Raw genomic sequence first — 27279 nt, forward strand, 5'->3', positions numbered from 1 at the left:
TGCTCCAAAAACAAGGGAAACCACTGCAATGAGAAGTTGGCACAGTGCAATGAAGAGCAGCCCCATCCGTGCAACAAGAGAAAGCCCAGAAAGCCCAGGCATAGCAACAAAGACTCAGCACACCCATAAATAAATAAATAATTAAAAAAATAAAGCAGTTCTCTGATACATTAAATGGCAGCTAGATAGCATCAGTTCATTCAATTCAGTTCAGTCGCTCAGTTGTGTCTGACTCTTTGCGACCCCATGAATCGCAGCACGTCAGGCCTCCCTGTCCATCCATCACCTGGAGTTCACTCAAACTCACGTCCAACAAGTCGGTGATGCCATCTAGCCATCTCATCCTCTGTCATCCCCTTTTCCTCCTACCCCAATCCCTTCCAGCATCAGAGTCTTTTCCAGTGAGTCAACTCTTCACATGAGGTGGCCAAAGTACTGGAGTTTCAGCTTTAGCATCATTCCTTCCAAAGAACACCCAGGGCTGATCTCCTTTAGAATCGACTGGTTGGATCTCCTTGCAGTACAAGGGACTCTCACGAGTCTTCTCCAACACCACAGTTCAAAAGCATCATTCTTCAGCACTCAGCTTTCTTCACAGTCCAACTCTCACATCCATACATGACCACTGGAAAAGCCATAGCCTTGACTAGACAGACCTTTCTTGGCAAAGTAATGTCTCTGCTTTTCAATATGCTATCTAGGTTGGTCATAACTTTTCTTCCAAGGAGTAAGCGTCTTTTAATTTCATGGCTGCAGTCACCATCTGCAGTGATTTTGGAGCCCAGAAAAATAAAGTCTGACACTGTTTCCACTGTTTCCCCATCTATTTCCCATGAAGTGATGGGACCAGATGCCATGATCTTCGTTTTCTGAATGTTGAGCTTTAAGCCAACTTTTTCACTCTCCTCTTTCACTTTCATCAAGAGGCTTTTTAGTTCCTCTTCACTTTCTGCCATAAGGGTGGTGTCATCTGCATATCTGAAGTTATTGATATTTCTCCTGGCAATCTTGATTCCAGCTTGTGTTTCTTCCAGCCCAGCATTTCTCATGATGTACTCTGCATATGAGTTACATAAGCAAGGTGACAATATACAGCCTTAATGTACTCCTTTTCCTATATGGAACCATTCTGTTGTTCCATGTCCAGTTCTAACTGTTGCTTCCTGACCTGCATATAGGTTTCTCAAGAGGCAGGTCAGGTGGTCTGGTATTCCCATCTCTTGAAGAATTTTCCATTGTTTATTGTGATCCACACAGTCAAAGGCTTTGGCATAGTCAATAAAGCAGAAATAGATGTTTTTCTGGAACTCTCTTGCTTTTTCGATTATCTAGCAGATGTTGGCAATTTGATCTCTGGTTCCTCTGCCTTTTCTAAAACCAGCTTGAACATCAGGAAGTTCACGGTTCACATATTGCTGAAGCCTGGCTTGGAGAATTTTGAGCATTACTTTACTAGCATGTGAGATGAGTGCAATTGTGCGGTAGTTTGAGCATTCTTTGGCATTGCCTTTCTTTGGGATTGAAATGAAAACTGACCTTTTCCAGTCCTGTGGCCCCTGCTGAGTTTTCCAAATTTGCTGGCATATTGAGTGCAGCACTTTCACAGCATCATCTTTCAGATTTGAAATAGCTCAACTGGAATTCCATCACCTCCACTAGCTTTGTTCGTAGTGATGCTTTCTAAGGCCCACTTGACTTCACATTCCAGGATGCCTGGCTCTAGGTGAGTGATCATACCTTCATGATTATCTTGGTCATGAAGATATTTTTTGTACAGTTCTTCTGTGTATTCCTGCCACCTCTTCTTAGTATCTTCTGCTTCTGTTTGGTCCATACCATCTCTTTCCTTTATCGAGCCCATCTTTGCATGAAATGTTCCCTTGGGATCTCTAATTTCCTTGAAGAGATCTCTAGTCTTTCCCATTCTGTTGTTTTCCTCTATTTCTTTGCATTGATCGCTGAGGAAGGCTTTCTTATCTCTTGCTATTCTTTGGAACTCTGCATTCAGGTGCTTATATCTTTCCTTTTCTCCTTTGCTTTTTGCTTCTCTTCTTTTCACAGCTATTTGTAAGGCCTCCCCAGAGAGCCATTTTGCTTTTTTGCATTTCTTTTCCATGGGGATGGTCTTAATCTCTGTCTCATGTACTATAGTATAGCTCCTGTCAATTTTTTTTAATTGAAGGATAATTGCTTTATAGAATTTTGTTGTTTTCTATCAAACCTAAACATGACTCAGACATGGGAATATATATATATCCCCTCCCTTTTGAACCTCCCTCCCATCTCCCTCCCCATCCCACCCCTGTAGGTGATACAGAGCCCCTGCTTGAGTTTCCTGAGCCATACAGCAAATTCCTGTTGGCTATCTATTTTACATATGGTAATGTAAGTTTCCATGTTACTCTTTCTATACATCTCACCCTCTCCTCCCCTCTCCCCATGTCCATAAGTCTATTCTCTATGTCTGTTTCTCCACTGCTGCCCTGTAAATAAATTCTTCTGTACCATTTTCTAGATTCTGTATATATGTGTTAGAATATGATATTTATCTTTCTCTTTCTGACTCACTTTACTCTGTATAATAGGCTCTAGGTTGATCCACCTTATCAGAGCTGCCTCAAATGTGTTCCGTTTTATACTTATTAATATTCCATCATGTATACGTACCACAGCTTCTTTATCCATTCATATGTCGATGGACGTCTAGGTTGCTTCCACGTTCTAGCTACTGTAAATAGTGCTGCAATGAACAGTAGAATACATGTGTCTTTTTTAACCCTGGTTTCCTCAGGATATATACCTATGAGTGGGAATGCTGGTCATACGGTGGTTTTATTCCTTGTTTTTAAAGGAATTTCAAAAAAATAAAAAATAAAAAAATAAAGGAATCTCAAAAAAATAAAAAATAAAAAAAATAAAGGAATCATAGTGGCTGTATCAATTTACATTCCCACCAATTCCCACCAACAGCGCGAGAGTGTTCCCTTTTCTCCACACCCTCTCCAGCATTTATTGTTTGTAGACTTTTTGATGATGGCCATTCTGACCTGTGTGAGGTGATATCTCATTGTGGTTTTGATTTGCATTTCTTTAATCATGAGTGATGTTGAGCATCTTTTCATGTGTTTGTTAACCATCTGTTTGTCTTCTTTGGAGAAATGTCTGTTTAGGTCTTTTCCCCACTGTTTGGTTGGGTTGTTTGTTTTTCTGGCATTGAGTTGTATGAGCTGCTTGTATATTTTGGAAATGAATCCTTTGTCAGTTGTTTCATTTGCTATTATTTTCTCCCATTCTGAGGGTTGTCTTTTCACCTTGCTTATAGTTTCCTTTGCTGTGCAAAAGCTTTTAAGTTTAATCAGGTCCCACTTGTTTACTTTTGTTTTTATTTCCATTACTCTAGGAGGTGGGTCAGAGAGGATCTTGCTTTGATTTATGTCATCGAGTGCTCTGCCTATGTTTTCCTCTAAGGGTTGTTTACAGTTTCTGGTCTTACATTTAGGTTTTTAATCCATTTTGAGTTTATCTTTGTGTATGGTGTTAGGAAGTGTTCTAATTTCATTCTTTTACGTGTAGCTGTCCACTTTTCCCAGCACCATTTATTGAAGAGGCTCTTTGCCCTGTTGTATATTCTTTCCTCCTTTGTCAAAAATAAGGTACACATAGGTGCATGGGTTTATTTCTGGGCTTTCTATCTTGTTCCACTGGTCTGTGTTTCTGTTTTTGTGCCATCACCATACTGTCTTGATGACTGTAGCTTTGTAGTATAATCTGAAGTCAGGAAGGTTGATTCCGCCAGCTCTATTCTTCTTTCTCAAGACTGCTTTGGCTATTCGGGGTCTTTTGTGTTTCCATATGAATTGTGAAATTTTTTGTTCTAGTTCTGTGAAAAATGCCATTGGTAATTTGATAGGGATCATACTGAATTTGTAGATTGCTTTTGGTAGTATAGTCATTTTCACAATATTGATTCTTCCTACGTAGGAACATGTAATATCTCTCCATCTGTTTATGTTGTCTTTGATTTCTTCCACTAGTGTCTTATAATTGTCTGTGTATAGATCTTTTGTCTCCTTAGGTAAGTTTATTCCTGGATATTTAATTCTTTTTGTTGCAATGGTGAATGGGATTGATGCCTTAATTTCTCTTTCTGATTTTTCATTGTTTGTATATAGAAATGCAAGTGATTTCTGGGTACTGATTTTGTATCCTGCAACTTTGCTAAATTCACTGATTAGCTCTAGTCATTTTCTGATACTGTCTTTAGGGTTTTCTAGGTACAACACCATGTCATGTGCAAACAGTGAGAGTTTTACTTCTTCTTTTCCAATCTGGATTCCTTTTATTTCTTTTTCTTTTCTAACTGCTATAGCTAGGACTTCCAGAACTATGCTGAATAATAGTGGTGAAAGTGGATATCCTTGTCTTGTTCCTGATCTCAGGGGGAATGCTTTCAGTTTTTCACCATTGAGAATAATGTTTGCTGTAGGCTTATCATATGTACCCTTTACTATGTTTAAGTAGGTTCCTTCTATGCCCATTTTTTGAAGAGTTTTAATCATAAATGGGTGCTGAATTTTGTCAAAGGCTTTTTCTGCATCTATTGAGATGATCATATGATTTTTATCTTTCAATTTGTTAATATGGTATATCATGTTGATTGGTTTGCATATATTGAAGAATCCTTGCAGACCTGGAATAAACTCAACTTGATCATGGTGTATGAGCTTTTTGACATGTAACTGAATTCTGTTTGCTAAAATTTTGTTGACGATTTTTGCATCTATGGTCATCAGTGATACTGGCCTGTAGTTTTCTTTTTTTGTGTTGTCTTTGTCTGGTTTTGGTATCAGGGTGATGGTGGCCTCATAGAACGAGTTTGGAAATGTTCCTTCCTTTGCAATTGTTTGAAAGAGGTTTAGAAGGATAGGCATTAGCTCTTCTCTAAACGTTTGATAGAATTCTCCTGTGAAGCCATCTGGTCCTGGGCTTTTGTTTTTGGTGAGATTTTTAATCACAGCTTCAATTTCAGTGCTTGTAATTGGGTTGTTCATAAATTCTATTTCTTCCTGGTTCAGTCTTGGAAAATTGAACTTTTCGAAGAATCTGTCCATTTCTTCCAGGTTATCCATTTTATTGCCATATAGTTGTTCATAACAGTCTCCTATAATCCTTTGTATTTCTGCATTGTCTGGTGTAACCTCTCCTTTTTCATTTCTAAGTTTGTTGATTTGATTCTTCTCTTTTTTCCTGATGAGTCTGCCTAAAGGCTTGTCAATTTCGTTTATCTTCTCATAGAACCAGATTTTAGTTTGATTAATCTTTAATATTGTTTCTTTTATTTCTTTTTCACTTATTTATGCTTGGATCTTTATTTCTTTCCTTCTACTATTTTTTGTTGTTGTTGTTGTTGTTATTTTTCCAGTTGTTTTAGGTGTAAAGTTAGCTTGTCTATTTGATGTTTTCCTTGTTTCTTGAGGTAGGATTGTATTGCTATAAACTTCCCTCTTAAAACTGCTTGCACTGTATCCCATAGGTTTTGAGTTGTCATGTTTTCATTGTCATTTGTTTCTAGAAATTTTTTTATTTCCCTTTTGATTTCTTCAGTAACCTGTTGGTTATTTAGAAACGTGTTGTTTAATCTCCATGTGTTTGTGTTTCTTACACTTTTTTCCTTGTAATTGATATCTAGTCTCATAGTGTTGTGGTCGGAGAAAATGCTTAATATGATTTCAGTTTTGTTAAATTTACTGAGGTTTGATTTGTGATCCAAGATGTGGTCTATCCTAGAGAATGATCCATGTGCACTTGAGAAGGTGTATTCTTCTGCATTTGGATGGAATGTCCTAAAGATATCAATGAGATCCACTTCATCTAATGTATCATTTAAGACTTGTATTTCCTTATTAATTTTCTGTTTTGATGCTCTGTCCATTGGTGTGAGTGGGGTGTTAAAGTCTCCTACTATTATTGTGTTACTGTCAATTTCTCCTTTTATGTCTGTTAGTGTTTGTCTTATGTATTGTGGTGCTCCTATGTTGGGTGCATAGATATTTACAATTGTTATGTCTTCCTCTTGGATTGATCCCTTGATCATTATGTAGTGTCCTTTCTTATCTCTTGTAATCTTTATTTTAAGGTCTATTTTGTCTGATATGAGGATTGCTACTCCAGCTTTCTTTTGCTTCCAGTTGGCACGGAATATACTTTTCCATTTTCTCACTTTCAGTCTATATGTGTCTTTAGGTCTGAAGTGGGTTTCTTGTAGACAGCATATATATGGGTCTTGTTTTTGTATCCATTCAGCCAGCCTGTGTCTTTTGGTTGGAGCATTTAATCTGTTTACATTTAAAGTAATTATTGATATATATGTTCCTATTGCCATTTTCTTAATTGTTGGGGTTGATTTTGAAGATCTTTTTTCTTCTCTTGTATTTCTTGACTAAGTTCCTTTAACATTTGTTGTAAAGCTTATTTGGTGGTACTGAATTCTCTTAACTTTTCCTTGTCTGAAAAGCTTTTTATTTATCCATCAATTTTGAATGAGATCCTTACAGGATACAGTAATCTTGGTTGTAGATTTTTCCCTCTCAGTACTTTAAATATATCCTGCCATTCCCTTCTGGCCTGCAGAGTTTCTGCTGAAAGATCAGCTGTTACATGTATGGGGTTTCCCTTATATGTTACTTGTTCCTTCTCCCTTGCTGCTTTTAATATTCTTTCTTTGTGTTTAGTCTTTGTTAGTTTGATTAATATGTGTCTTGGCATGTTTCTCCTTGAGTTTATCCTGTATGGGACTCTTTGTGCCTCTTGGACTTGATTGACTATTTCCTTTTCCATGTTGGGGAAATTTTCAACTATAATCTCTTCAAGAAATTTCTCATACCCTTTCTTTTTCTCTTCTTCTTCTGGGACCCCTATAATTCGAATGTTGGTGTGTTTGATATTGTCCCAGAGGTCTCTGAGACTATTCTCTGTTCTTTTCATTCTTGTTATTTTATTCTGCTCTTCAAAAGTTATTTCCACCATTTTATCTTACAGCTCACTGATTCATTCTTCTGCTTCAGATATTCTGCTATTGATTTCTTCTATAGTATTTTTAATTTCAGTAATTGTGTTGTTTTTCTCTGCAGGTTTATACCTTAATTCTCCTAGGTTTTTGTTATTTGATTCTCGCATTTTCTCCATTTTGCATTCAAGGTTTTTTTTATCATCTTTATTATCATTATTCTGAATTCTTTTTCAGGTAGTTTGCCTATTTCCTCTTCATTTATTTGGACTTCTGTGTTTCTAGTTTGTTCCTTCATTTATGTATTATTTCTCTTGTTTGTATTCCCTTGTTTGTTTTTCATTATTTTTTTTGACTTATTGTGTTTGAGGTCTCCTTTTCCCAGACTTCAAGGTTGAATTCTTTCTTCCTTTTGGTTTCTGCCCTCCTAAGTTTGGTCCAGTGGTTTGTGTAAGCTGAGTTTTTGTTCATTTGTTTTTCCTCTGATGGGCAATGCTGAGTCAGGTGGTTATCCCGTCTGCTGATGATTTGGTTTGTATTTTTGTTTTGTTGTTGTTTAGATGAGGCATCCTGCACAGAGTGCTACTGGTGGCTGGGTGATGTCAGGTCTTCTATTCCAGCGGTTTCCTCTGTGTTAGTTCTCACTATTTGATACCCTCCTAGGGTTAGTTTTCTGTAATCTAGGGTCTTGGAGTCAGTGCTCCCACTCCAAAGGCTCAGGGCTAGATCTTGTCAGGTATGAAGATTCCACGTGTGGTTTGTTATGGCATCAAGTAAGATTAAAACAAATATCCAAAAATGAGAAACCAAAGATGAACCCCAGACAAGTTACATTTACAAAATAAGGCAAATAACAATTAAAATAATGGAACATACACATATACATATACACCCATAAGCAAAGTCAAAAGAGACCAACAAAAATAAAGTACAAGAGATTGACATGGTGAACAAAAGAAATAAAAAATTATATTTACCAGTTAAGAACAAGACTAAAGCACAAACTGGAAAACAAAACTAAAGCAAGGTGTCAACTGGGGAATAAAGCAATGAAAATAAAACTAACAAATATGTTGAGACTACAGGAAAGAAAGAAAAGAAAGAAAGAATAGATATGTAAAGTTAAATAGTGGTAGATAAAGAAGATTTATATATATTAAAGAGTAACTGTAAGGGGGAAAGAACAGTAGGAAAAAAGCAAACAAGGGAATAAATGCAGAAGAAATAATAATAGGTTTAAAAAATAAAAATTAAAATTAAAAAGAGAGGGGGAAAAGTCCCCAGAACTGCAAAAGATAGAGGCAGAGGTTTATAACAACAATAAAAAATGTGACTGAGAAAAAAAAAAAAAAACAGAAAAAAAAGAAAGCTCAAAAGCTTAATTAGATTTCATACAGCCAATAAAATTGACAACTACAACGGGGGGGGGGGGGAGGGGAGGAAAAAAATCCAAAGGAATCAATAAAACAAGTCAAAACATAAGAATAATAAATATTTTTCTTGAGCCACTGCTGTCAGATTCCTTTCCCTTGCTGGGAGTCATAGTCCACTTCACCTCCCTAGGATGCCCTCTAACACTGTGCTGATCTCTGGACCTGCTGTTGGGGGGAGCTCAGATTCTGTTCTTGCCCTACTCCTCTGTGTTCTTGCCTCCAATGTCCACAGCTATCAGAACTAGTGTGTTTTCTTTTGTGGGAGCTCTCAATGACATTTTATGTATTCCATAGACACAGAGTCTGCCTAGTTGATCATGTGGATTTAATCTGTAGCTTATACAGCAAGAATACACAGAACAACTGTACAAAAAAGATCTTCATGACCCAGATAATCACGATGGTGTGATCACTCACCTAGAGCCAGACATCCTGGAATGTGAAGCCAAATGGGCCTTAGGAAGCATCACTATGAACAAAGCTAGTAGAGGTGATGGAATTCCAATTGAGCTATTTCAAATCCTAAAAGATGATGCTGTGAAAGTGCTACACTCAATATGCCAGCAAATTTGGAAAACTCAGCAGTGGCCACAAGCCTGCAAAAGGTCAGTTTTCATTGCAATCCCAAAGAAAGGCAATGCCAAAGAATGCTCAAACTACAGCACAATTGCACTCATCTCACATGCTAGTAAAGTGATACTTAAAATTCTCCAAGCCAGGCTTCAGCAATACGTGAACCATGAACTTCCAGATGTTCAAGCTGGTTTTAGAAAAGGCAGAGACATCAAATTGTCAAAATCTGCTGGATTACAGAAAATGCAAGAGAATTTCAGAAAAATGTCTACTTCTGCTTCATTGAGTATGCTAAAGCCTTTGACTGTGTAGATCACAATAAACTGCAGAAAATTCCTCAAGAGATGGGAATACCAGACCACCTGACCTGCCTCCTGAGAAATCTGTATGCAGGCCAGGAAGCAAGAGTTAGAACTGGACATGGAACAACAGACTGGTTCCAAATAGGAAAAGGAGTACATTAAGGCTGTATATTGTCACCCTGCTTATCTATGCAGAGTACATCATGAGAAACGCTGGGCTGGAGGAAGCACAAGCTGGAATCAAGACTGCCAGGAGAAATATCAATATCCTCAGATATGCGGATGACACCACCCTTATGGCAGAAAGCAAAGAAATAAAGAGCTTCTTGATGAAAATGAAAGGGGAGAGTGAAAAAGTTGGCTTAAAATTCAACATTCAGAAAACTAAGATCATGGCATCCCATCCCATCACTTCATGAGAAATAGATGGGGGAACAGTGGAAACAGTGGCTGACTTTATTTTTCTGGGCTCCAAAATCACTGCAGATGGTGACTGCAGCCATGAAATTAAAAGACGCTTACTCCTTGGAAGTAAAGTTATGACCAACCTAGATAGCATATTAAAAAGCAGAGACAATACTTTGTCGACAAAGGTCCGTCCAGTCAAGGCTATGGTTTTTCCAGTGGTCATGAATGGATGTGAGAGTTGGACTATAAAGAAAACTGGGTGCCGAAGAAGTGATGCTTTTGAACTGTGGTGTTGAAGAAGACTCTTGAGAGTCCCTTGGACTGCAAGGAGATCCAACCAGTCCATCCTAAAGGATATCAGTCCTGGGTGTTCATTGGAAGGACTGATGTTGAAGCTGAAACTCCAATACTTTGGCCACCTGATGCAAAGAGCTGACTCATTTGAAAAGACCCTGATGCTGGGAAAGATTGAGGGCAGGAGAAGAAGGGGACAACAGAGGATAAGATGTCTGGATGCCATCACCAACTCAATGGACATGGGTTTGGGTGGACTCCGGGAGTTGGTGATGGACAGGGAGGCCTGGCGTGCTGCAGTTCGTGGGGTTGCAAAGAGTTGGACACGACTGAGTGACTGAACTGAACTGATACAGCTGGTGCGAGGGTGTTGGGTCTTCTTCCTTAGTCACACTGACACTGCGTTTCAATTGTGGTTTTATTTCCACCTCTGTATGTGGGTTGTCCACTGGTATTTGCTCCTGAGGCTTCCTGGAGGACTTCAGTTTGTCTTTGTGCAGGCCAGGTGTGGACGTGGTGCAGTTGCTTGGGTTGCAGGGGTTCTGGCAGGATCAGGTCCTCAGGGGAGTTGGCAGCTAGGGCAACAGGGAATATAGTGCTCTAGAAGGGTATGGCAACCAGTATTGGCCAATACACTACAGTATTCTTACCTGGAGAACTCCCCTCCCTGACAGAGAAGCCTGGCAGGCCACAGTCTGCTGCTGCTGCTGCTTCTATGTCGCTTCAGTCGTGTCCAACTCTGTGTGACCCCATAGACAGCAGCCCACAAGGCTCCACAGTCCCTGGGATTCTCCAGGCAAGAACACTGGAGTGAGTTGCCATTTCCTTCTCCAATGCATGAAAGTGAAAAGTGAAAGTGAAGTCGCTCAGTCATGTCCGACTCCTAGCAACCCCATGGACTGGAGCCCACCAGGCTCCTCTGTCCATGGGATTTTCCAGGCAAGAGTACTGGAGTGGGTTGCCATTGCCTTCTCCGAGGCCACAATCTACAGGGTCGCAAAGAGTCAAACACTACTGAAGCAACCCTACAGGTTGCATCAGGCATTTGATGGGCCAGCCTCTCTATTGTTCAACTGCCAGTGCTGGCCTGTTGTGGGAGAGAGGTGAAGCTCCCACTATGGTGATGGCTCCACCCCCATGTGTGACTCAGCAGTATCGCCTTGCTTCCATGGCTGCCTGGCTTTCCTCCAAAGGCATTTCCCAACACGATCTCCTCCCTCATATCCCCTCAGTCCATCTCTCCACAGTCAACAGCAGCCCTCTCCCTAGCATTGCTCCACAATCCCTAAACTCCAGCTCCCAGCCACTGTGCCACCTGGGGTATGTATGGCTGCAGCAAGGACTGATTCTCATTCCATTTAGGCTGCCACAGATCAGCTGTTTCACCCTCAACCTTAAATGTTTCTCCTCTGATTCAGACAGTTGCCCCAATGTGGGGATCGGACCCCTGCTCCAGTTCCCCCACCTGCCAAGGGCACATTTAGTCCTACTAACACTCCTGTTTTTCCCCCTAGTTCCTTCATCCTACCGAGTTTTGCATGGGTCTATATGTTCTTTTCTGCTGGTCAGGTACTCCTGTCCTCTCTCAGCTGGTGTTCTGCATGCACTTCTGTGTCTGAAGGTGTATTCCTGTTGTATCTGTGGAGAGAGATGTACTCCACTTCCACCTACACCTCCACCATGTTGTTCTCCCTTCCAAATTAAGTTTTAAATATGAACATTTTATAAGATTTTACTCTATTGGTTATTTCATCTCAATACAGAAGGAAAGACAACCAGATATTAATCCAGGAATACATGTACAGAGCTCCCTATCTGTTCATCCACAGATAAAGGTTCATCCACAGATAAAACCTTTAAATCTTTTAGTTTACCTTAAAGTACCTCATTTGGTCTACTTTAAGGTGAACTAAAAGATTTAAAGGTTTTAATGTGGAAGGAGTAGTTCAGAAATGTTTATTTTCAGTAGCAACAAAAGAACCTACACTCCTTCTATGAATCTGACAGATTTTATTAAAAATGTAATTTTTTGTTTTAGACACTGAATCATAAAGTCATACAAGAGGCATACCTCTAATAGAGTTTCTAGAAAACTTTAAATGTATTTCATGACCCATGAAAAAATGTGCTTCAGTATTTAAATTACCCATCCTAAGGAAGGTTATTTAACACTCAATTACAAGTTATTAGATAACTAACAGTATAGAGGAGAATTCCAGTGGGAATACTCCAGTTTTTGTCAGGCTATCAGGTATTACTGAAAGAAAGGGCTGGATCCAACTGAATTTACATAGAAAGTCATTTTAAAAAATGCTCCCTTTAAAAATTCTGAGATGCAGGAGGAAAAAATGTATATCCAAGGTCATTACAATGATCAATAGACAAAGATCTCTCTAGAGAGAAACATTTAACAAGCAAGCGGTCTAATTTCAAGATGATATATGTTCAAAACCAGTGAATACTCTTCCTATGGCTCACATTAAATGAAAGGATACTACAGATCAGAATTCAATGTGCCTTGTGTCTCAAATCAGAAATGACTTCAATTTATAGGGCTATCTTGGGAATGAGTGACATAATTCCTAATAATTGACTTAGAAATGCCATACCATCCCTTTACCTTCTCTCCACACTCTGAATTGAAAGTTTGTCTTTCAAAGATGATTACCTTTGTAGCCACTAAAAGAATCATATTCCTCTTCTTACCCCATGGAAAATCAAGTTCCTACTGGGATAGAAGTTGAGGCAACTGGTACTCCAAAGCTGAATCCTGTATTCTGCCTATCTGGAGTTGTGTTACTGAATGAAAACAGGTTGGCAGAAGATGAAACTGTTTGGAATGGAATCCGCAAGTTAAATCTTACTATACCAGGAGTAGAGAAAGCAAACCCTGTAGCTGAAGTGGTTGTCTTTGCAGAGCCAGAAGTGAACCAACCTGTAGGGGTACCAGTTCCTCCAAAAATAAGCCAGCACCTGACTCCAAACCCTAAATGAGAGTAAGAGAGGAGTGGAAAAAGAGAAATTCTAGAGATCTCAAGGAGACTTTGGGATCCACACTGGAATCAACTCTCTTCTACTCCAAACTCCATGAAGTATCAGTTTAAATGCACTTGCTAAAAGACATTTTAAAAATACTAACCAGAGTTTTTAAAGAAAGAAAGACAAATTTCCAGGTGCCAGACAGGGAATTCATATCTATGAGCAGAAGCTGAAGCTGCTTAATCCAAGGGGGTGACTTGAATGAATATGTGCCCTAAAAGCTGGAATTATGCTAGACTGAGGGTAAATCTGAGGCCACAGTGTAAGGTCACAGGCTCCTCAATCAATAGAGCCCTAGTGAAGCTTAAATCTGGGAAATCCGTATAGGAGGATGGAAAAGACAATGGAGACACATAGGAACCCCAAGCTGATACAGAAGATATACACAGACGGCCTGAATTCAATTTACCTTTGTGGTGTGGAAACTTCAAACTAAGATGTTAGCATAAACACTAGTTAGGAGCTGATGAAACTTTCAGGGCCCAAGCAGGTTGTGCACGACATCACTTATCAGAGGTATCTCTATGTTTCTAATTCCATAATCCAAAAAGCCCTGAGAAAATTAACTCAAAGACAAAGACTATCCTTAACAAAATTCTAGCAATCAGAATCCAACAGCACATTAGAAAGATCATACATCATGACCAAGTGGGCTTTATCCCAGGGATGCAAGGATTCTTCAATATCTGCAAATCAATCAATGTAATACACCACTTTAACAAATTGAAAAATAAAAGCCATATGAGTATCTCAATAGATGCAGACAAAGCCTTTGACAAAGTTTAACATCCATTTATGATAAAAACACTCCAGAAAACAGGAATAGAAGGAACATGCCTCAACATAATAAAAGCTATATATGACAAACCCACAACAAACAGTATCCTCAATGGTGAAAAATTGAAAGCATTTCCCCTAAAGTCAGGAACAAGACAAGGGTGCCCACTCTCACCACTACTATTCAACATAGATTTGGAAGTTTTGGCCACAGCAATCAGAGAAGAAAAAGAAATAAAAGGAATCTAAATTGGAAAAGAAAAAACTCTGTTTACAGATGACATGATCCTCTACATAGAAAACCCTAAAGACTCCACCAGAAAATTACTAGAGCTAATCAATGAATATAGTAAAGTTGCAGGATATAAAGTTAACACACAGCAATCCCTTGCATTCCTATACACTAATAATGAGAAAATAGAAAGAGAAATTAAGGAAACAATTCCATTCACCATTGCAACGAAAAGAATAAAATACTTAGGAATATATCTACCTAAAGAAACTAAAGACCTATATATAGAAAACTATAAAACACTGGTGAAAGAAATCAAAGAGGACACTAATAGATGGAGAAATATACCCTGTTCATGGATCAGAAAAATCAACATAGTGAAAATGAGTATAGTACCCAAAGCAATCTATAGATTCAATGCAATCCCTATCAAGCTACCAACGGTATTTTTCACACAGCTAGAACAAATGATTTCACAATTTGTATGGAAATACAAAAAGCCTCAAATAGCCAAAGCAATCTTGAGAAAGAAGAATGGAACTAGAGGAATCAACCTGCCTGACTTCAGACTATACTACAAAGCCACAGTCATCAAGACAGTATGGTACTGGCACAAAGACAGAAATATAGATCAATGGAACAAAATAGAAAGCCCAGAGATAAATCCACGCACCTATGACCACCTTATCTTTGACAAAGGAGGCAAGAATATACAATGGAGAGAAAACAATCTCTTTAACAAGTGATGCTGGGAAAACTGGTCAACCACTTGTAAAAGAATGAAATTAGAACACTTTCTAAAACCATACACAAAAATAAACTCAAAATGGATTAAAGATCTAAATGTAAGACCAGAAACTATAAAACTCTTAGAGGAGAACATAAGCAAAACATTCTCCGACATACATCACAGCAGGATCCTCTATGACCCACCTCCCAGAATACTGGAAATAAAAGCAAAAATCAACAAATGGGACCTAATTAAACTTCAAAGCTTCTACACAGCAAAGGAAACTATAAGCAAGGTGAAAAGACAGCCTTCAGAATGGGAGAAAATAATAGCAAATGAAGCAACTGACAAACAACTAATCTCAAAAATATACAAGCAACTCCTGCAGCTCAATTCCTGAAAAATAAACAACCCAATCAAAAAATGGGCCAAAGAACTAAATAGACATTTCTCCAGAGAAGACATACAGATGGCTAACAAACACATGAAAAGATGCTCAACATCACTCATTATCAGAGAAATGCAAATCAAAACCACAATGAGGCACCATTTCACGCCAGTCAGAATCGCTGTGATCCAAAAGTCTATAAGCAATAAATGCTGGAGAGGGTGTGGAGAAAAGGGAACCCTCTTACACTGTTGGTGGGAATGCAAACTAGTACAGCCACTATGGAGAACAGTGTGGAGACTCCTTAAAAAACTGGAAATAGAACTGCCTTATGACCCAGAAATCCCACTTCTGGGCATACATACCAAGGAAACCAGAACTGAAAGAGACACGTGTACCCCAATGTTAATCGCAGCACTGTTTATAATAGCCAGGACATGGAAGCAACCTAGATGCCCATCAGCAGATGAATGGATAAGGAAGCTGTAGTACATATACACAATGGAGTATTACTCAGCCATTAAAAAGAATACATTTGAATCAATTCTAATGAGGTGGATGAAACTGGAGCCGATTATACAGAGTGAAGTAAGCCAGAAATAAAAACACCAATACAGTATACTAACGCATATATATGGAATTTAGAAAGATGGTAACGATAACCCTGTATGTGAGACAGCAAAAGAGACACAGATGTATAGAACAGTCTTTTGGACTCTGTGGGAGAGGGCGAGGGTGGGATGATTTCAGAGAATGGCATTGAAACATGTATATTATCATATGTGAAACAAATCGCCAGTCCAGGTTCGATGCATCATACAGGATGCTTGGGGCTGATGCACTGGGATGACCCAGAGGGATGGTATGGGGAGGGAGGTGGGAGAGGGGGTCAGGATGGGGAACACATGTACACTCATGGCGGATTCATGTCAATGTATGGCAAAACCAATACAATATTGTAAAATAATTAGCCTCCAATTAAAATAAATAAATTTATATCAAAAAAGGACTATAAAACATCTAAGTAAGTAGTCTATAGACCTGAAAATTGAGGAAATTCTCATCTAAGGAATTAGAGATAATAGACCAATATGAATGGCATATTAAGATGTTTTATGTGTTCAAGGAGCTCAAGAAAGAAATAATATCCATAAAAACAAACAAGTGAATGTGAAAAAGGACCATGGAGATATCCAAGAAATGGTTACAGTATTAGCAATAAAATGGCTCAAAGAACAGGTTTAAATAGTAGACTAGACATAACTGAAGAGGAAAAATACATTAAAGAGGAAGAGAGAACAGAAGAAACCTGCCAGAACACAGGGCAGATAAAGTGATGGGAAAGAAGAGAGAGAGAAAGAGATAATGAGAATATAACAGAGAAGTTCAAATATATATCCAGAAAGAAATATTAGAAGGAAAATAACAGAATAGCAGAGACAATATTCAGAGTTAATAAATGAGTTTGCTAAAACTGAAGAAAAATGAGTGCTCACGTTTAGACCCACCAAGTGCAAGGAGGTAACCCCTCCCATCACCATACACACACACAGCCTTTACAATGAAACCCTAGAATATTAAGTATAGAAAAAAAATCCAAAAGTTACTAAAGAGAAAAAAACACTTACCTAATAAGGAGTAACAACCAGGTTGCCAGCAGGCTCTTCATTAGCAAACATAAATGTTAGAAGAAGATGAAATAATATCTCTAAATATCCTTTAAAATGTAAGGATAAAATCACTGTGTACTTATAACTTTATCTCAGTCAAGATTTATAAAATGGGTTGTGACTAACAATCAATTTTTACACAATAGCTCTGAAAGGCTATTCTAAGAAATTAGTATCAAAAATATTTCATCAAATTTAAGAGCCCCATTACTTTATGCACCAGTAAAAAGGAAAAAAATATACCAACCTGTCACAATTTCTTATCATTTACATTTTCCCACACTTTTTGAAAGAGCTTCTTTCAGTTTAGACACAGATTTTAATCAAATGTGCATACATTAAGAAAAATATTCAGAATTCAATTTTCAACTCAAATTTCTTGAGGTCTTCTGTGCCACCAGGAGCATTGTTGCTGCAGCAATTCTTAAAAGAACTCACAAGAGAACTAAAAGCCATTTTTTGCTGTGCTTTCAAGTAAGCTTTGCCAGTATGTAGACTAGCTTCCTTTTGTCTCCCACTTCAGCATAATCAATAACTAAACTTGATTAACCATCTTCTCCATTGACTCCCCACAACCACTGGTCTCTAGGAGTTTCAGGCGATTGCCTATTTTCTCTGGGATTTTCACTCAAGCCACCCATTATGCAGATTTTGATCCTAAATGTGCTGATATTACATGTACATATGGAAACAACTATGACATTCACAACTGCCACCGAGCCAAAAGGGATTGTAAGATACTATCAATTATTAAGACTCATTTCAATTTCAGAGATGTTAAAATATGGAAAACTGTACCTCTTAAAATTGATTAAACACAGTATCTTGAGTAGTGTTAGTGTTACAAGTGAACACCTACCCAAGGGGAACTCTGAGGGACAAAATTTATCTAAATATGTTAATATGACATGCTTATTTTTATGTCATACACATCTTAAAACTTTTAAAATGTGAGCTCCAAAGGGTGATTTCAATGATGTAATAACTCAGTCCTGAAAGGCATAGAAAGAAAGGTATTCTGTACAGAATAAGGGCCCTTGCTGTATTTTCTTTTTTCTCTTTTGTTGGCCAGCATGTGGGATCTTAGTTCCCTGACCAGAGATCAAACGTTGCACTGAAAGTGTAGTCTTAACCACTAGACTGACAGGCAAGTCCTCATGGATTTAGTCTTCTATTCCCAAAGGTACTAATCTCCTGAGATTATAGGCATTATGTTATAAATCATAATATTACATTATCATGTTATATAATTATATATACATATTTATGATATGCAAGTATATGGTAATATTACAAATGCTGATAGAAAAACTACTGTTGTCAAACCATTGTTCTGATACTGTCATAGAAACTGATCCTTTCAGACTGGGTACTGTCATCAATGTGATACTGTAGGTCAAATTAAAACTTCTGGTAGCCACCAAAAGGTGGAATTTTTCTGTGCTCTTGCATTTCTGGACTTTCTTTTCATTTGGAAGTAATTTAAGAGTTACCTTATTAGAATTTCTCTATTTAATGTAGCATGTACATTCAAATTTTTTCTTCCTTAGGAATTTGAAAAATAAAATAAATGAAAATCACCTTTGGATTAAAAATGGCTCTTTGTCATTAAGAATTTGGAGTTAAAGATTATTTACTTTCCATCTCATTTAGATCATATATCTGTCACATCTTTGTACTTAAAAAATTTTTTTAATCTATTTTGCTTAACCAGTTTCTGACAAAAGTGTTTTAAGTCTCTCATTATTATTAGAGATTGTCAATTTCTCCTTATAATCCCATTGCTTTTGCTTTATATATTTCAAGACTATGTTGTAAGGGCCACAGATTCATGGTCGATAGTCTCTTGGTAGATTCCCTTCTTTCATCAGTGTGAAGTATCTGTTTAATACTAAATTGCCTTAAACAGTATTTCATCTGACATTAATGTTGCTTCACCATTTTTCTTTTGGTTCAGCATATGCCTAGTGTATCTTTTCCCATCATTTTGTTTTCAATCTCTCTGAGTCATTTTCAGTGTGTTTTTTATAAATATCAAAGCTCAAAATTTTTAAATATAGTTTTGTTTTTGCTGTCATTTAATCGCTAAGTCATGTCCAACTCTTTTGCAATCCCATGGACTATAGTCCACCAGCCTCCTCTGTCCAGGGGATTTTCCAGGCAAGAATACTGGAGTGGGCTGCCATTTCCTTCTCCAGGGAATCTTCCCAACCCAGAGACTGAACCTGCATCTCCTACTTGGCAGATAGATTCTTTACCACTGAGGCACCTTGGAGACCCTAAAATATAGTCTAAGAATCTCATCCAAGGTGGAAATGTAAGCTGAGTTTCACATAAAAAGCTGTAGTTTTGCCAGCTTTACGCTTCTAGTCAGGCAGTGTGGATAAGGAGAGAGCTTTGAGGAGAAACAGAAGTTGGCTAGAGGAACTCAACATTGACAGAGACAGATATTCCTACTCTTAGCCACCCAGAGGGAGTACAGAGTTGTTTTCCATTTTTTAAATTAAAACATTGATATGCAGAGAAAAGCTGAAGTGTGATAAAGTCTTTTTTGTTAAAAAGGATATAGAATACTCATTAACTTCAGGCTTTGTTAGAAGAACATAAACTTAAACATGTTAAAGAATTCAAGAGAAACTCATACAAATATTATTAGAATATGTAACTTCCCAAGTATAGGAAAAATAAAGGAATACAGAAAATTTCATCAATCCAATTATGCAGAAAAAGATAAAAGATAATACAACATAGCAAATAGAATAGACAGAGACACTGAAATTTAATGAGCTGAGTTTAATTTATTCACATTTATATGACTACTGATACAACTTGACACTTATTTAGTCCACCCTATTTTGTCTTATTTATTTGCCACATTACAACGTGGCTTGAATTATAGAACCGTGAAATTCCAGATGTTCAAGCTGGTTTTAGAAAAGGCAGAGCAACCAGAGATCAAATTGCTAACATCCGCTGGATCATCGAAAAAGCAAGAGAGTTTCAGATAAACATCTATTTCTGCTTTATTGACTATGCCAAAGCCTTTGACTGTGTGGATCACAATAAACTGTGGAAAATTCTGAAAGAGATGGGAATACCAGACCACTTGACCTGCTTCTTGAGAAACCTATATGCAGGTCAGGAAGCAACAGTTAGAACTGGACATGGAACAACAGACTGGTTCCAAATAGGAAAAGGAGTCTGTCAAGGCTGTATATTGTCACCGTGCTTATTCAACTTATATGCAGAGTACATCATGAGAAACACTGGGCTGGAAGAACCACAAGCTGGAATCAAGATTGCCAGGAGAAATATCAATAACTTCAGATATGCAGATGACACCACCCTTATGGCAGAAAGTGAAGAGGAACTAAAAAGCCTCTTGATGAGAGTGAAAGAGGAGAGTGAAAAAGTTGGCTTAAAGCTCAACATTCAGAAAACGAAGATCACGGCATCTGGTCCCATCACTTCATGGGAAATAGATGGGGAAACAGTGGAAACAGTGTCAGACTTTATTTTTTTGGGCTCCAAAATTACTGCAGATGGTGACTGCAGCCATGAAATTAAAAGACGCTTACTCCTTGGAAGAAAAGTTATGACCAACCTAGATAGCATATTAAAAAGCAAAGACATTACTTTGCCAACAACAAAGGTCCGTCTAGTCAAGGCTATGGTTTTTCCAGTGGTCATGTATGGATGTGAGAGTTGGACTGTGAAGAAAGCTGAGTGCTGAAGAATTGATGCTTTTGAACTGTGGTGTTGGAGAAGACTCTTGAGAGTCCCTTGGACTGCAAGGAGATCCAACCAGTCCATTCTGAAGGAGATCAGCCCTAGGATTTCTTGGAAGGAATGATGCTAAAGCTGAACCTCCAGTACTTTGGCCACCTCATGTGAAGAGTTGACTCATTGGAAAAGACTGATGCTGGGAGGGATTGGGGGCAAGAGGAGAAGGGGACGACAGAGGATGAGATGGCTGAATGGCATCACTGACTCGATGGACGTGAGTCTCAGTTAACTCTGGGAGTTGGTGATAGACAGGGAGGCCTGGCGTGCTGTGATTCATGGGGTCACAAAGAGTTGGGTATGACTGAGCGACTGAACTGAACTGATTATCTTTTATCTTTTTCTGCATAATTGGATTGATGAAATTTTCTGTATTCCTTCATTTTCCCCATACTTTGGAAAAGTTACATATTCTAAGTATATTTATTTGTATGAGTTTCTCTTGAATTATTTATTTTAACATGTTTAAATTTATGTTCTTCTAACAAAACCTGAAATTAATGAGTATTCTATATCATTTTTAACAAAAAAGATCTTAGCACACTTCAGCTTCTCTCTGCATATCAATGCTTTAATAAAAAAAAATGGAAAACAAGTCTGTACTCCCTTTATGTGGCTATGAGTGGGCTATGAGTCTTTTTCAGTGTTGAGTTCCTCTAGCCAACTTCTATTCCTCTTCAAAGCTCTCTCCTTATCCACACTGTCTGAGTAGGAGCCTAAAGTTCATAAAACTACAGCTTTTTATGTTGAACTCAGCTTACAGTTCCACCCTGGATGCCTTAATGCAAGCACACATGTTCAAATAAAGAAATGATAAGTGGTAAACGACTCAACTGAGTCCTTTACACACACCCCCGCCCCCCGCCACACACACACACACTCTCATACATGCAAAGGACTTCTGCAGAAAAATCACTAGGCATACAGAAATCACCAGAGCTCCCTGGAAAGGCTCCTGGAAATGGGCAGATGATCCTTGTCTGGTAGTCCAATTAATTAATTAAATACCTGGATAGGAAGAAAACAATTCAATGAGTGTTACTGCCTATCGTAGGGCTTCTCTGGTGGCTCAGACAGTAAAGAATCTGCCTGCAATGCAGGAGACCCGGGTTTGATCCCTGGGTTGGGAAGATCCCCTGGAGAAGGGAACGGCAACCCACTCCAGTATTCTTGCCTGGAGAATTCCATGGAGAGGAGAAGCCTGGCAGGCTACAGTCCATGGGATTACAAAGAGTCAGACACAACTGAGTAACACTGCTTATCTGACCATGCTAGTCATTTAAATGCATTAGAATCTCAGTTTAATCACCTCTAAAATTCTGGCAATTCCACTAAGTAAGAAACCAAAATGTTTTCTTAAAAATAAGTTTACAAAGGGCCCTCCACATATATTGTCTTGTCTAATGCAAAGTGCTATACGAAAGTTTTCCAAAATATAATGCTGGGGTTCTCCTCACTATCAGTGAAGCATTAGTCAATCAGGGATATTTACTGAACACTCTCTGAGCTGGCCCAGAGAGTGAACATAAATTGCATTTCAAATTACAATTTAAAAATATTACTACATGACTATCTCATTTATCAGCATGCAAATTATCTTCTCTGTATACTATCAATCGTCATTTATAGATCCCGGGAGTCTTTTGGGTAGTAAGAAATCTGACTGAGGATCAGTAAATAATGGTAGGTCATTTCAGGATACACCATTTTTATCTCTTAAGTTCTTGAATCTCTTATATAAAAGGAAAATGACAAAATCACTTATTGAATCTAAAATTCCTCATCTTTGAATTACCTACAACAAACTATTTTGATCTCCATATTATAGCTGAAGAAACTGAGGCTCTAAGATACTAAATCACTTTCTGAAGGTCAAACAAGTAGCAAGTGAAGGAATTGGACATAATACTTTCACTGTGATATTAGTTTAAGTAACACAGATTAGGAAGATAAATTTGATTCTCAAAGGGCAGATTCAAAGTAAGTTCAAGTCTGGGTACCTATTATAAGCCATTTCAGCATAAATGTTTACAGGCGTCTGTCTCACAAAGTACAAATGATTTGGGGGGATCACTCATGCCATTATTTCCCTACATTACTTTGAGAAATGACTGTCAAGACGTGACTAGTATAAAAGTTCAGCCCTGTAACTGATTTAAAAACTTCCCCACCTTCTTGGAAGCAAATCTTTGGAGACAGTATTCTCCCTAAAATGCCTAGTTACTTGATAACCATTAAGTGTCATGAATTCACTTCACCTTCTCAAGAACATCATGACTAAATGATCTGGTCTGAAAATTCATGCAATGTGATTAGTCATGTTATAAAACCATTCCTATAAATAGTCACTTCTGATGATACATACAGTTCCTTAACATATCATTAATTATCAAACTAAGGAGAAACGCAGAGAAGCAAAGGAAAAGTACAAAATCACTGAAGAAACCTCTTGTTCCACCAAGAAAAGCCTTACAGAAATGGAACTAAAGAAGAAACTAGGAAAATTGAAGCCTCAAAGTACAGCAGGTCCTTATTTGCACTGACAGTCATTGATGCCAACTCTGGAAGTATAAACTGAGTTACCAATATTTTATCCTAAATGTTTGAGTCCCCAAAGAGAAATGGATAGGGAGAGGTGAGATCGATACAGCCACTGTAAAGGAAATAGGAAGGGGTCAAACTTCTAATGGTGATCATTTGTACTTTATGCCAAACTAAAATATAGAGCTACTGAAAATGATTTCAGTTCATATTAAACATCTTAAGCAATGTAACACATTAATTATCATTCACATTAAGTGCTTTTCTCTTCCTTTTTACTTTAACTTGTCAAGGCCATAATGTCTGAATCTTATTTTAAGGGCTAGAAGTGAGTGAAAGCTGCTCAATCATGTCCAACTCTCTGCAACCCCATGGACTACACAGTCCATGGAATTCTCCAGGTCAGAATACTGGAGTGGTAGCCTTTCCCTTCTCCAGGAGATCTTCCCAACCCAGGGATCAAACCCAGGTCTCCCGCATTGCAGGCGGTTTCTTTACCAGCTGAGGCACAAGGGAAGCCCCCTTGAAGGGAAGGACTAGAAAGAGTTTTTCAAATCCCCAAATTAAGACCAAACTTTCCAAATATTACAAGTCTGACACCTCAGAAGACTGTAACTTTCCATAAAACAGGTCTTATTTTCAGCAGTTACAAAATTGGAAAAGACCAGAGATGGGATCAAAGGGGAGGGTGAGCAGAAGGACTCAAGAGAGGGGAAATCTGGGAGGAGCTGAGAAGGATGCAGGAGTGGGGGAGGGTGGGGGGATGGGGGTGGTACTCAAGAGAGGACGAGAGTGGAGAGTGGAGAAACCCAAAGAGAAGGCTGGGCTAAGTGGAAAGAAGGCAGAGGGATCCAAAAGGGCAGAGCTTGGGGGAGGCACTGGCAGAGTATGGGGCGGGGGCAGCAATGAAAGAACAGGGTTGGGGGAGAGGGGAGGAGAAAGGAAAGTAAATCACCGGAGAAAACTAGTCCAAGAAATGAAAGAGGAATGGTATTCTAATGCAAAATACAGCCTCAAAGGCCTACTCACTTTCAGAAGTATCCTCCCACAAAACCTTAGAGGGAAAAAAGCAAAAAGAACCAAAAAAAAAACTGGAGACTTCTGAAGTACAGTATTCATAAAAATCTTACACAAGCATTGTGTAAAGATTTCACAAGCATTATCTAAAGATTTCAAAAAATTTGATTTTACCAGGAAAAACAGATCTGGCTAATACAACTTAATTTGTTTATTTTTAAAATACATTTCACTTTTCTCAGGGCTTTACTCCACAAAAAACAAGTCATAGAGTACATGTCTCCAAAAAATAAGTGTAATTCTTATGTTTGTAACTTTTTATTGTGGCAAAATATACATAATGTAAAATTTACCCTTTTAACCATTTTTAAGTATACAATTCAGTGGTATTAAGTATTAATACATTCACAACATTGCTCAACCATCACCACTACCTATTTAAGAACTTTTTTATCACTGCAAACAGAAACTTTGCACCAATTGAACAATAACTCCCTATTGCCCACTCCTCCAGCCCCTGGTAACCTCTATTTTACTTTCTGTCTCTATGAATTTGCCTATTTTAGGGACCTCTTTTAGTGGAATCATACAATATTTGTATGATTTACATGAACATTTGTATACCTGAAACAACCTAAATGTCTAACAACAACAGTGGAATTTTTAAGTGGCATAGTTATATAAAGACTACCTTACAGTAATAAAAATAACTAAGTGTTTTTTTAGTTAATTTAGATTTTATTACTCCTAAGTGATTTTCTGTTTTAAGCTTTATTCCTGGATTGTGCAATAACTTCACTGGGAGAAGCCTATGAAGATTGTACATATTAAATGGCAAGATAGCATTTTTGAATATTTTGTGTTATGGAAATAACTGTTTGAAAAATAAAAAACCACTTCACATTTTAGTATTTATGTGAGTTTATATACGTTATATAATTTAAAATTTTTATTTAATTAATTTTTATTGGCATATAGTTGATTAACAATGTTGTGTTAGTTTCTGTTGTATAGCAAAGTGAATCAATTATACATGATTATAGTGTATATATATCCACACTCTTTCAGATTTCTTTCCCATATAGGTCATTGCGAGCTAAGTCACTTCAGTGGTATCCAACTCTTTGCGATGCTACAGACTGTATCCTGCCAGGCTCCTCTGTCCATGGGATTTCCCAGGCAAGAATACTGGAGTGTATTGCCATGCCCTCCTCCAGGTAATCTTCCCAACCCAGGGATCAAACCTGCGAGTTATTTACCACTAGCACCACCTGGGAACCCTACACAGGTCATTAGTGAAAGTGAAAGTGAAGTTGCTCAGTCGTGTCCGACTCTGTGCGACCCCATAGACAGCAGCCCACCAGGCCCCCCGTCCCTGGGATTCTCCAGGCAAGAACACTGGAGTGGGTTGCCATTTCCTTCTCCAATGCAGGAAAGTGAAAAGTGAAAGTGAAGTCGCTCAGTCGTGTCTAACTCTTAGAGACCCCATGGACTGGAGCCTACCAGGCTCCTCCATCCATGGGATTTTCCAGGCAAGAGTACTGGAGTGGGGTGCCATTGCCTTCTCTGATACAGGTCATTACAGAGCACCAAATAGAGTTCCCTGTGCTATATAGAGAATAGGTTCTTGTTATCTTTTATATATAGTAGTGTGTGTATAAGTCAATCCCAATCTACCAATCTATCTTACCCCCAGATTACTAACTTTATCTACATTTATCAATATAAACTGATAAATATCAGATAAATCTCAAAAACAATGTTGACCTTAAAAAAGTTGCAGAAGAGTAAATACAGTAGACTGTTTTTGTAAATGTTAAAGGACATACAAAACAATATATTACAAATCAATTATGGGTCATCTATATTTGAGAGCACTTAAAAACAAGGAAAAATATTTAATAACTTCAGAAGGACAAATATCTCTGGGATGGGAAGGAAATGTGGCTGGGAAGGGGTACAAAGAAGTAGTGTTTTAGCTTTATGTTTAATTTTAGTGTAATGCTTGGTTCTTTAAAAAAAACAGTACCTAATGAAAATATAGCAAAAGGTTAACACTTGCTAAATCTTTGGTAGTACATGGATGATAATGTATAACAGCCTGTACTTTTTTGTTTGAAATATTTTACAACTTTAGAAAGAGTGGCTAGTTAATGTTTTAGAATGACAGAAAACAAGACAGTTCGTATGCTTTGAAAACGGGGAATGTGTTAATACAGACAATTACAGATTTTATTCTCCCAGTCAACTTAATTGCTTCCTTTATAAAAATTTAAATTACAAATGAATACACACTCATATAATCTTTGGAAAAGATATTCAAAAAGAAAGCTAATCACCATGACTGTTATTATGGCACTTGAATCTGCTTTGATTCATATATTTTCTTAAAGTGTATCCTTTTAAAAATGTCCATATTTATTAGTTTAAAAATATATTCAACCTAACTCATACGTAAAATGAATATCCTGGTTGATAACCGCTGCTCCAGCACATAGAAACATAGATGGGCAAATCCATACATCCAACGGGGCAAAAACTCACAGCTCAGGTCCAGATCACTGGCCTTCCTGTTAGGATTCCTCTTGAGTGTATGGAAGGTAAAAGCTATACAAATGATTTTAAATAGTCAAGACTTTACAGTGTTATCAATAACATGGAATAATCAGAACTAAATCTTCTGTTGTTGGTTTAGTTAGGCTGAGTAAATTATGGACATCTCACTTTATGGAATATCAAGGTGCCATCAATAATGAAAAACATGAGGACTATAAACAATACAGAAAAAATTCCCAGAACTGTATTAAATAAAAGGAACAAAGCATTGTATAAACAGGGATTAAGGTCATGCAAAAAAAATCAATACATTTGGATAAAATAGGAGAGAAACAGAAATATCAGTTCTATCTTGGTAACAGAATTGAGGGAAATCTTTCGTCTTTAATTTCTTTTAATTCTGGTTTAATAAATTATTTAATTAGTGTTTCAGAACAGTTTATATATTATAAAAGAATTACAATTAGCTAAACTATATCCCTTTGTCACACCTATAACTCACAGAAACGTTTAGTTGTCTTTTTTATCTT

At 37.7% G+C, this 27279-nt stretch overlaps 1 protein-coding gene across 5 annotated transcripts in view; it reads right to left on the minus strand.

Annotated features, from left to right (window-relative positions):
* Positions 1-27279, minus strand: part of NUP62CL (nucleoporin 62 C-terminal like) — a 102769-nt gene that overhangs the window by 68820 nt on the left and 6670 nt on the right. Inside the window, exon 2 of one of the 5 annotated variants that reach the window (XR_011463206.1) lies at positions 21561-21643. The exons of the other annotated variants lie outside the window; for them this stretch is intronic. The gene's annotated coding sequence lies outside the window, so the exon portion shown is untranslated. The remainder of the gene's footprint in view (positions 1-21560; positions 21644-27279) is intronic. 5 annotated transcript variants of the gene reach the window in all.

Source organism: Bos mutus, chromosome X, assembly GCF_027580195.1.
Source record: "Bos mutus isolate GX-2022 chromosome X, NWIPB_WYAK_1.1, whole genome shotgun sequence".
NCBI lineage: Eukaryota > Metazoa > Chordata > Mammalia > Artiodactyla > Bovidae > Bos > Bos mutus.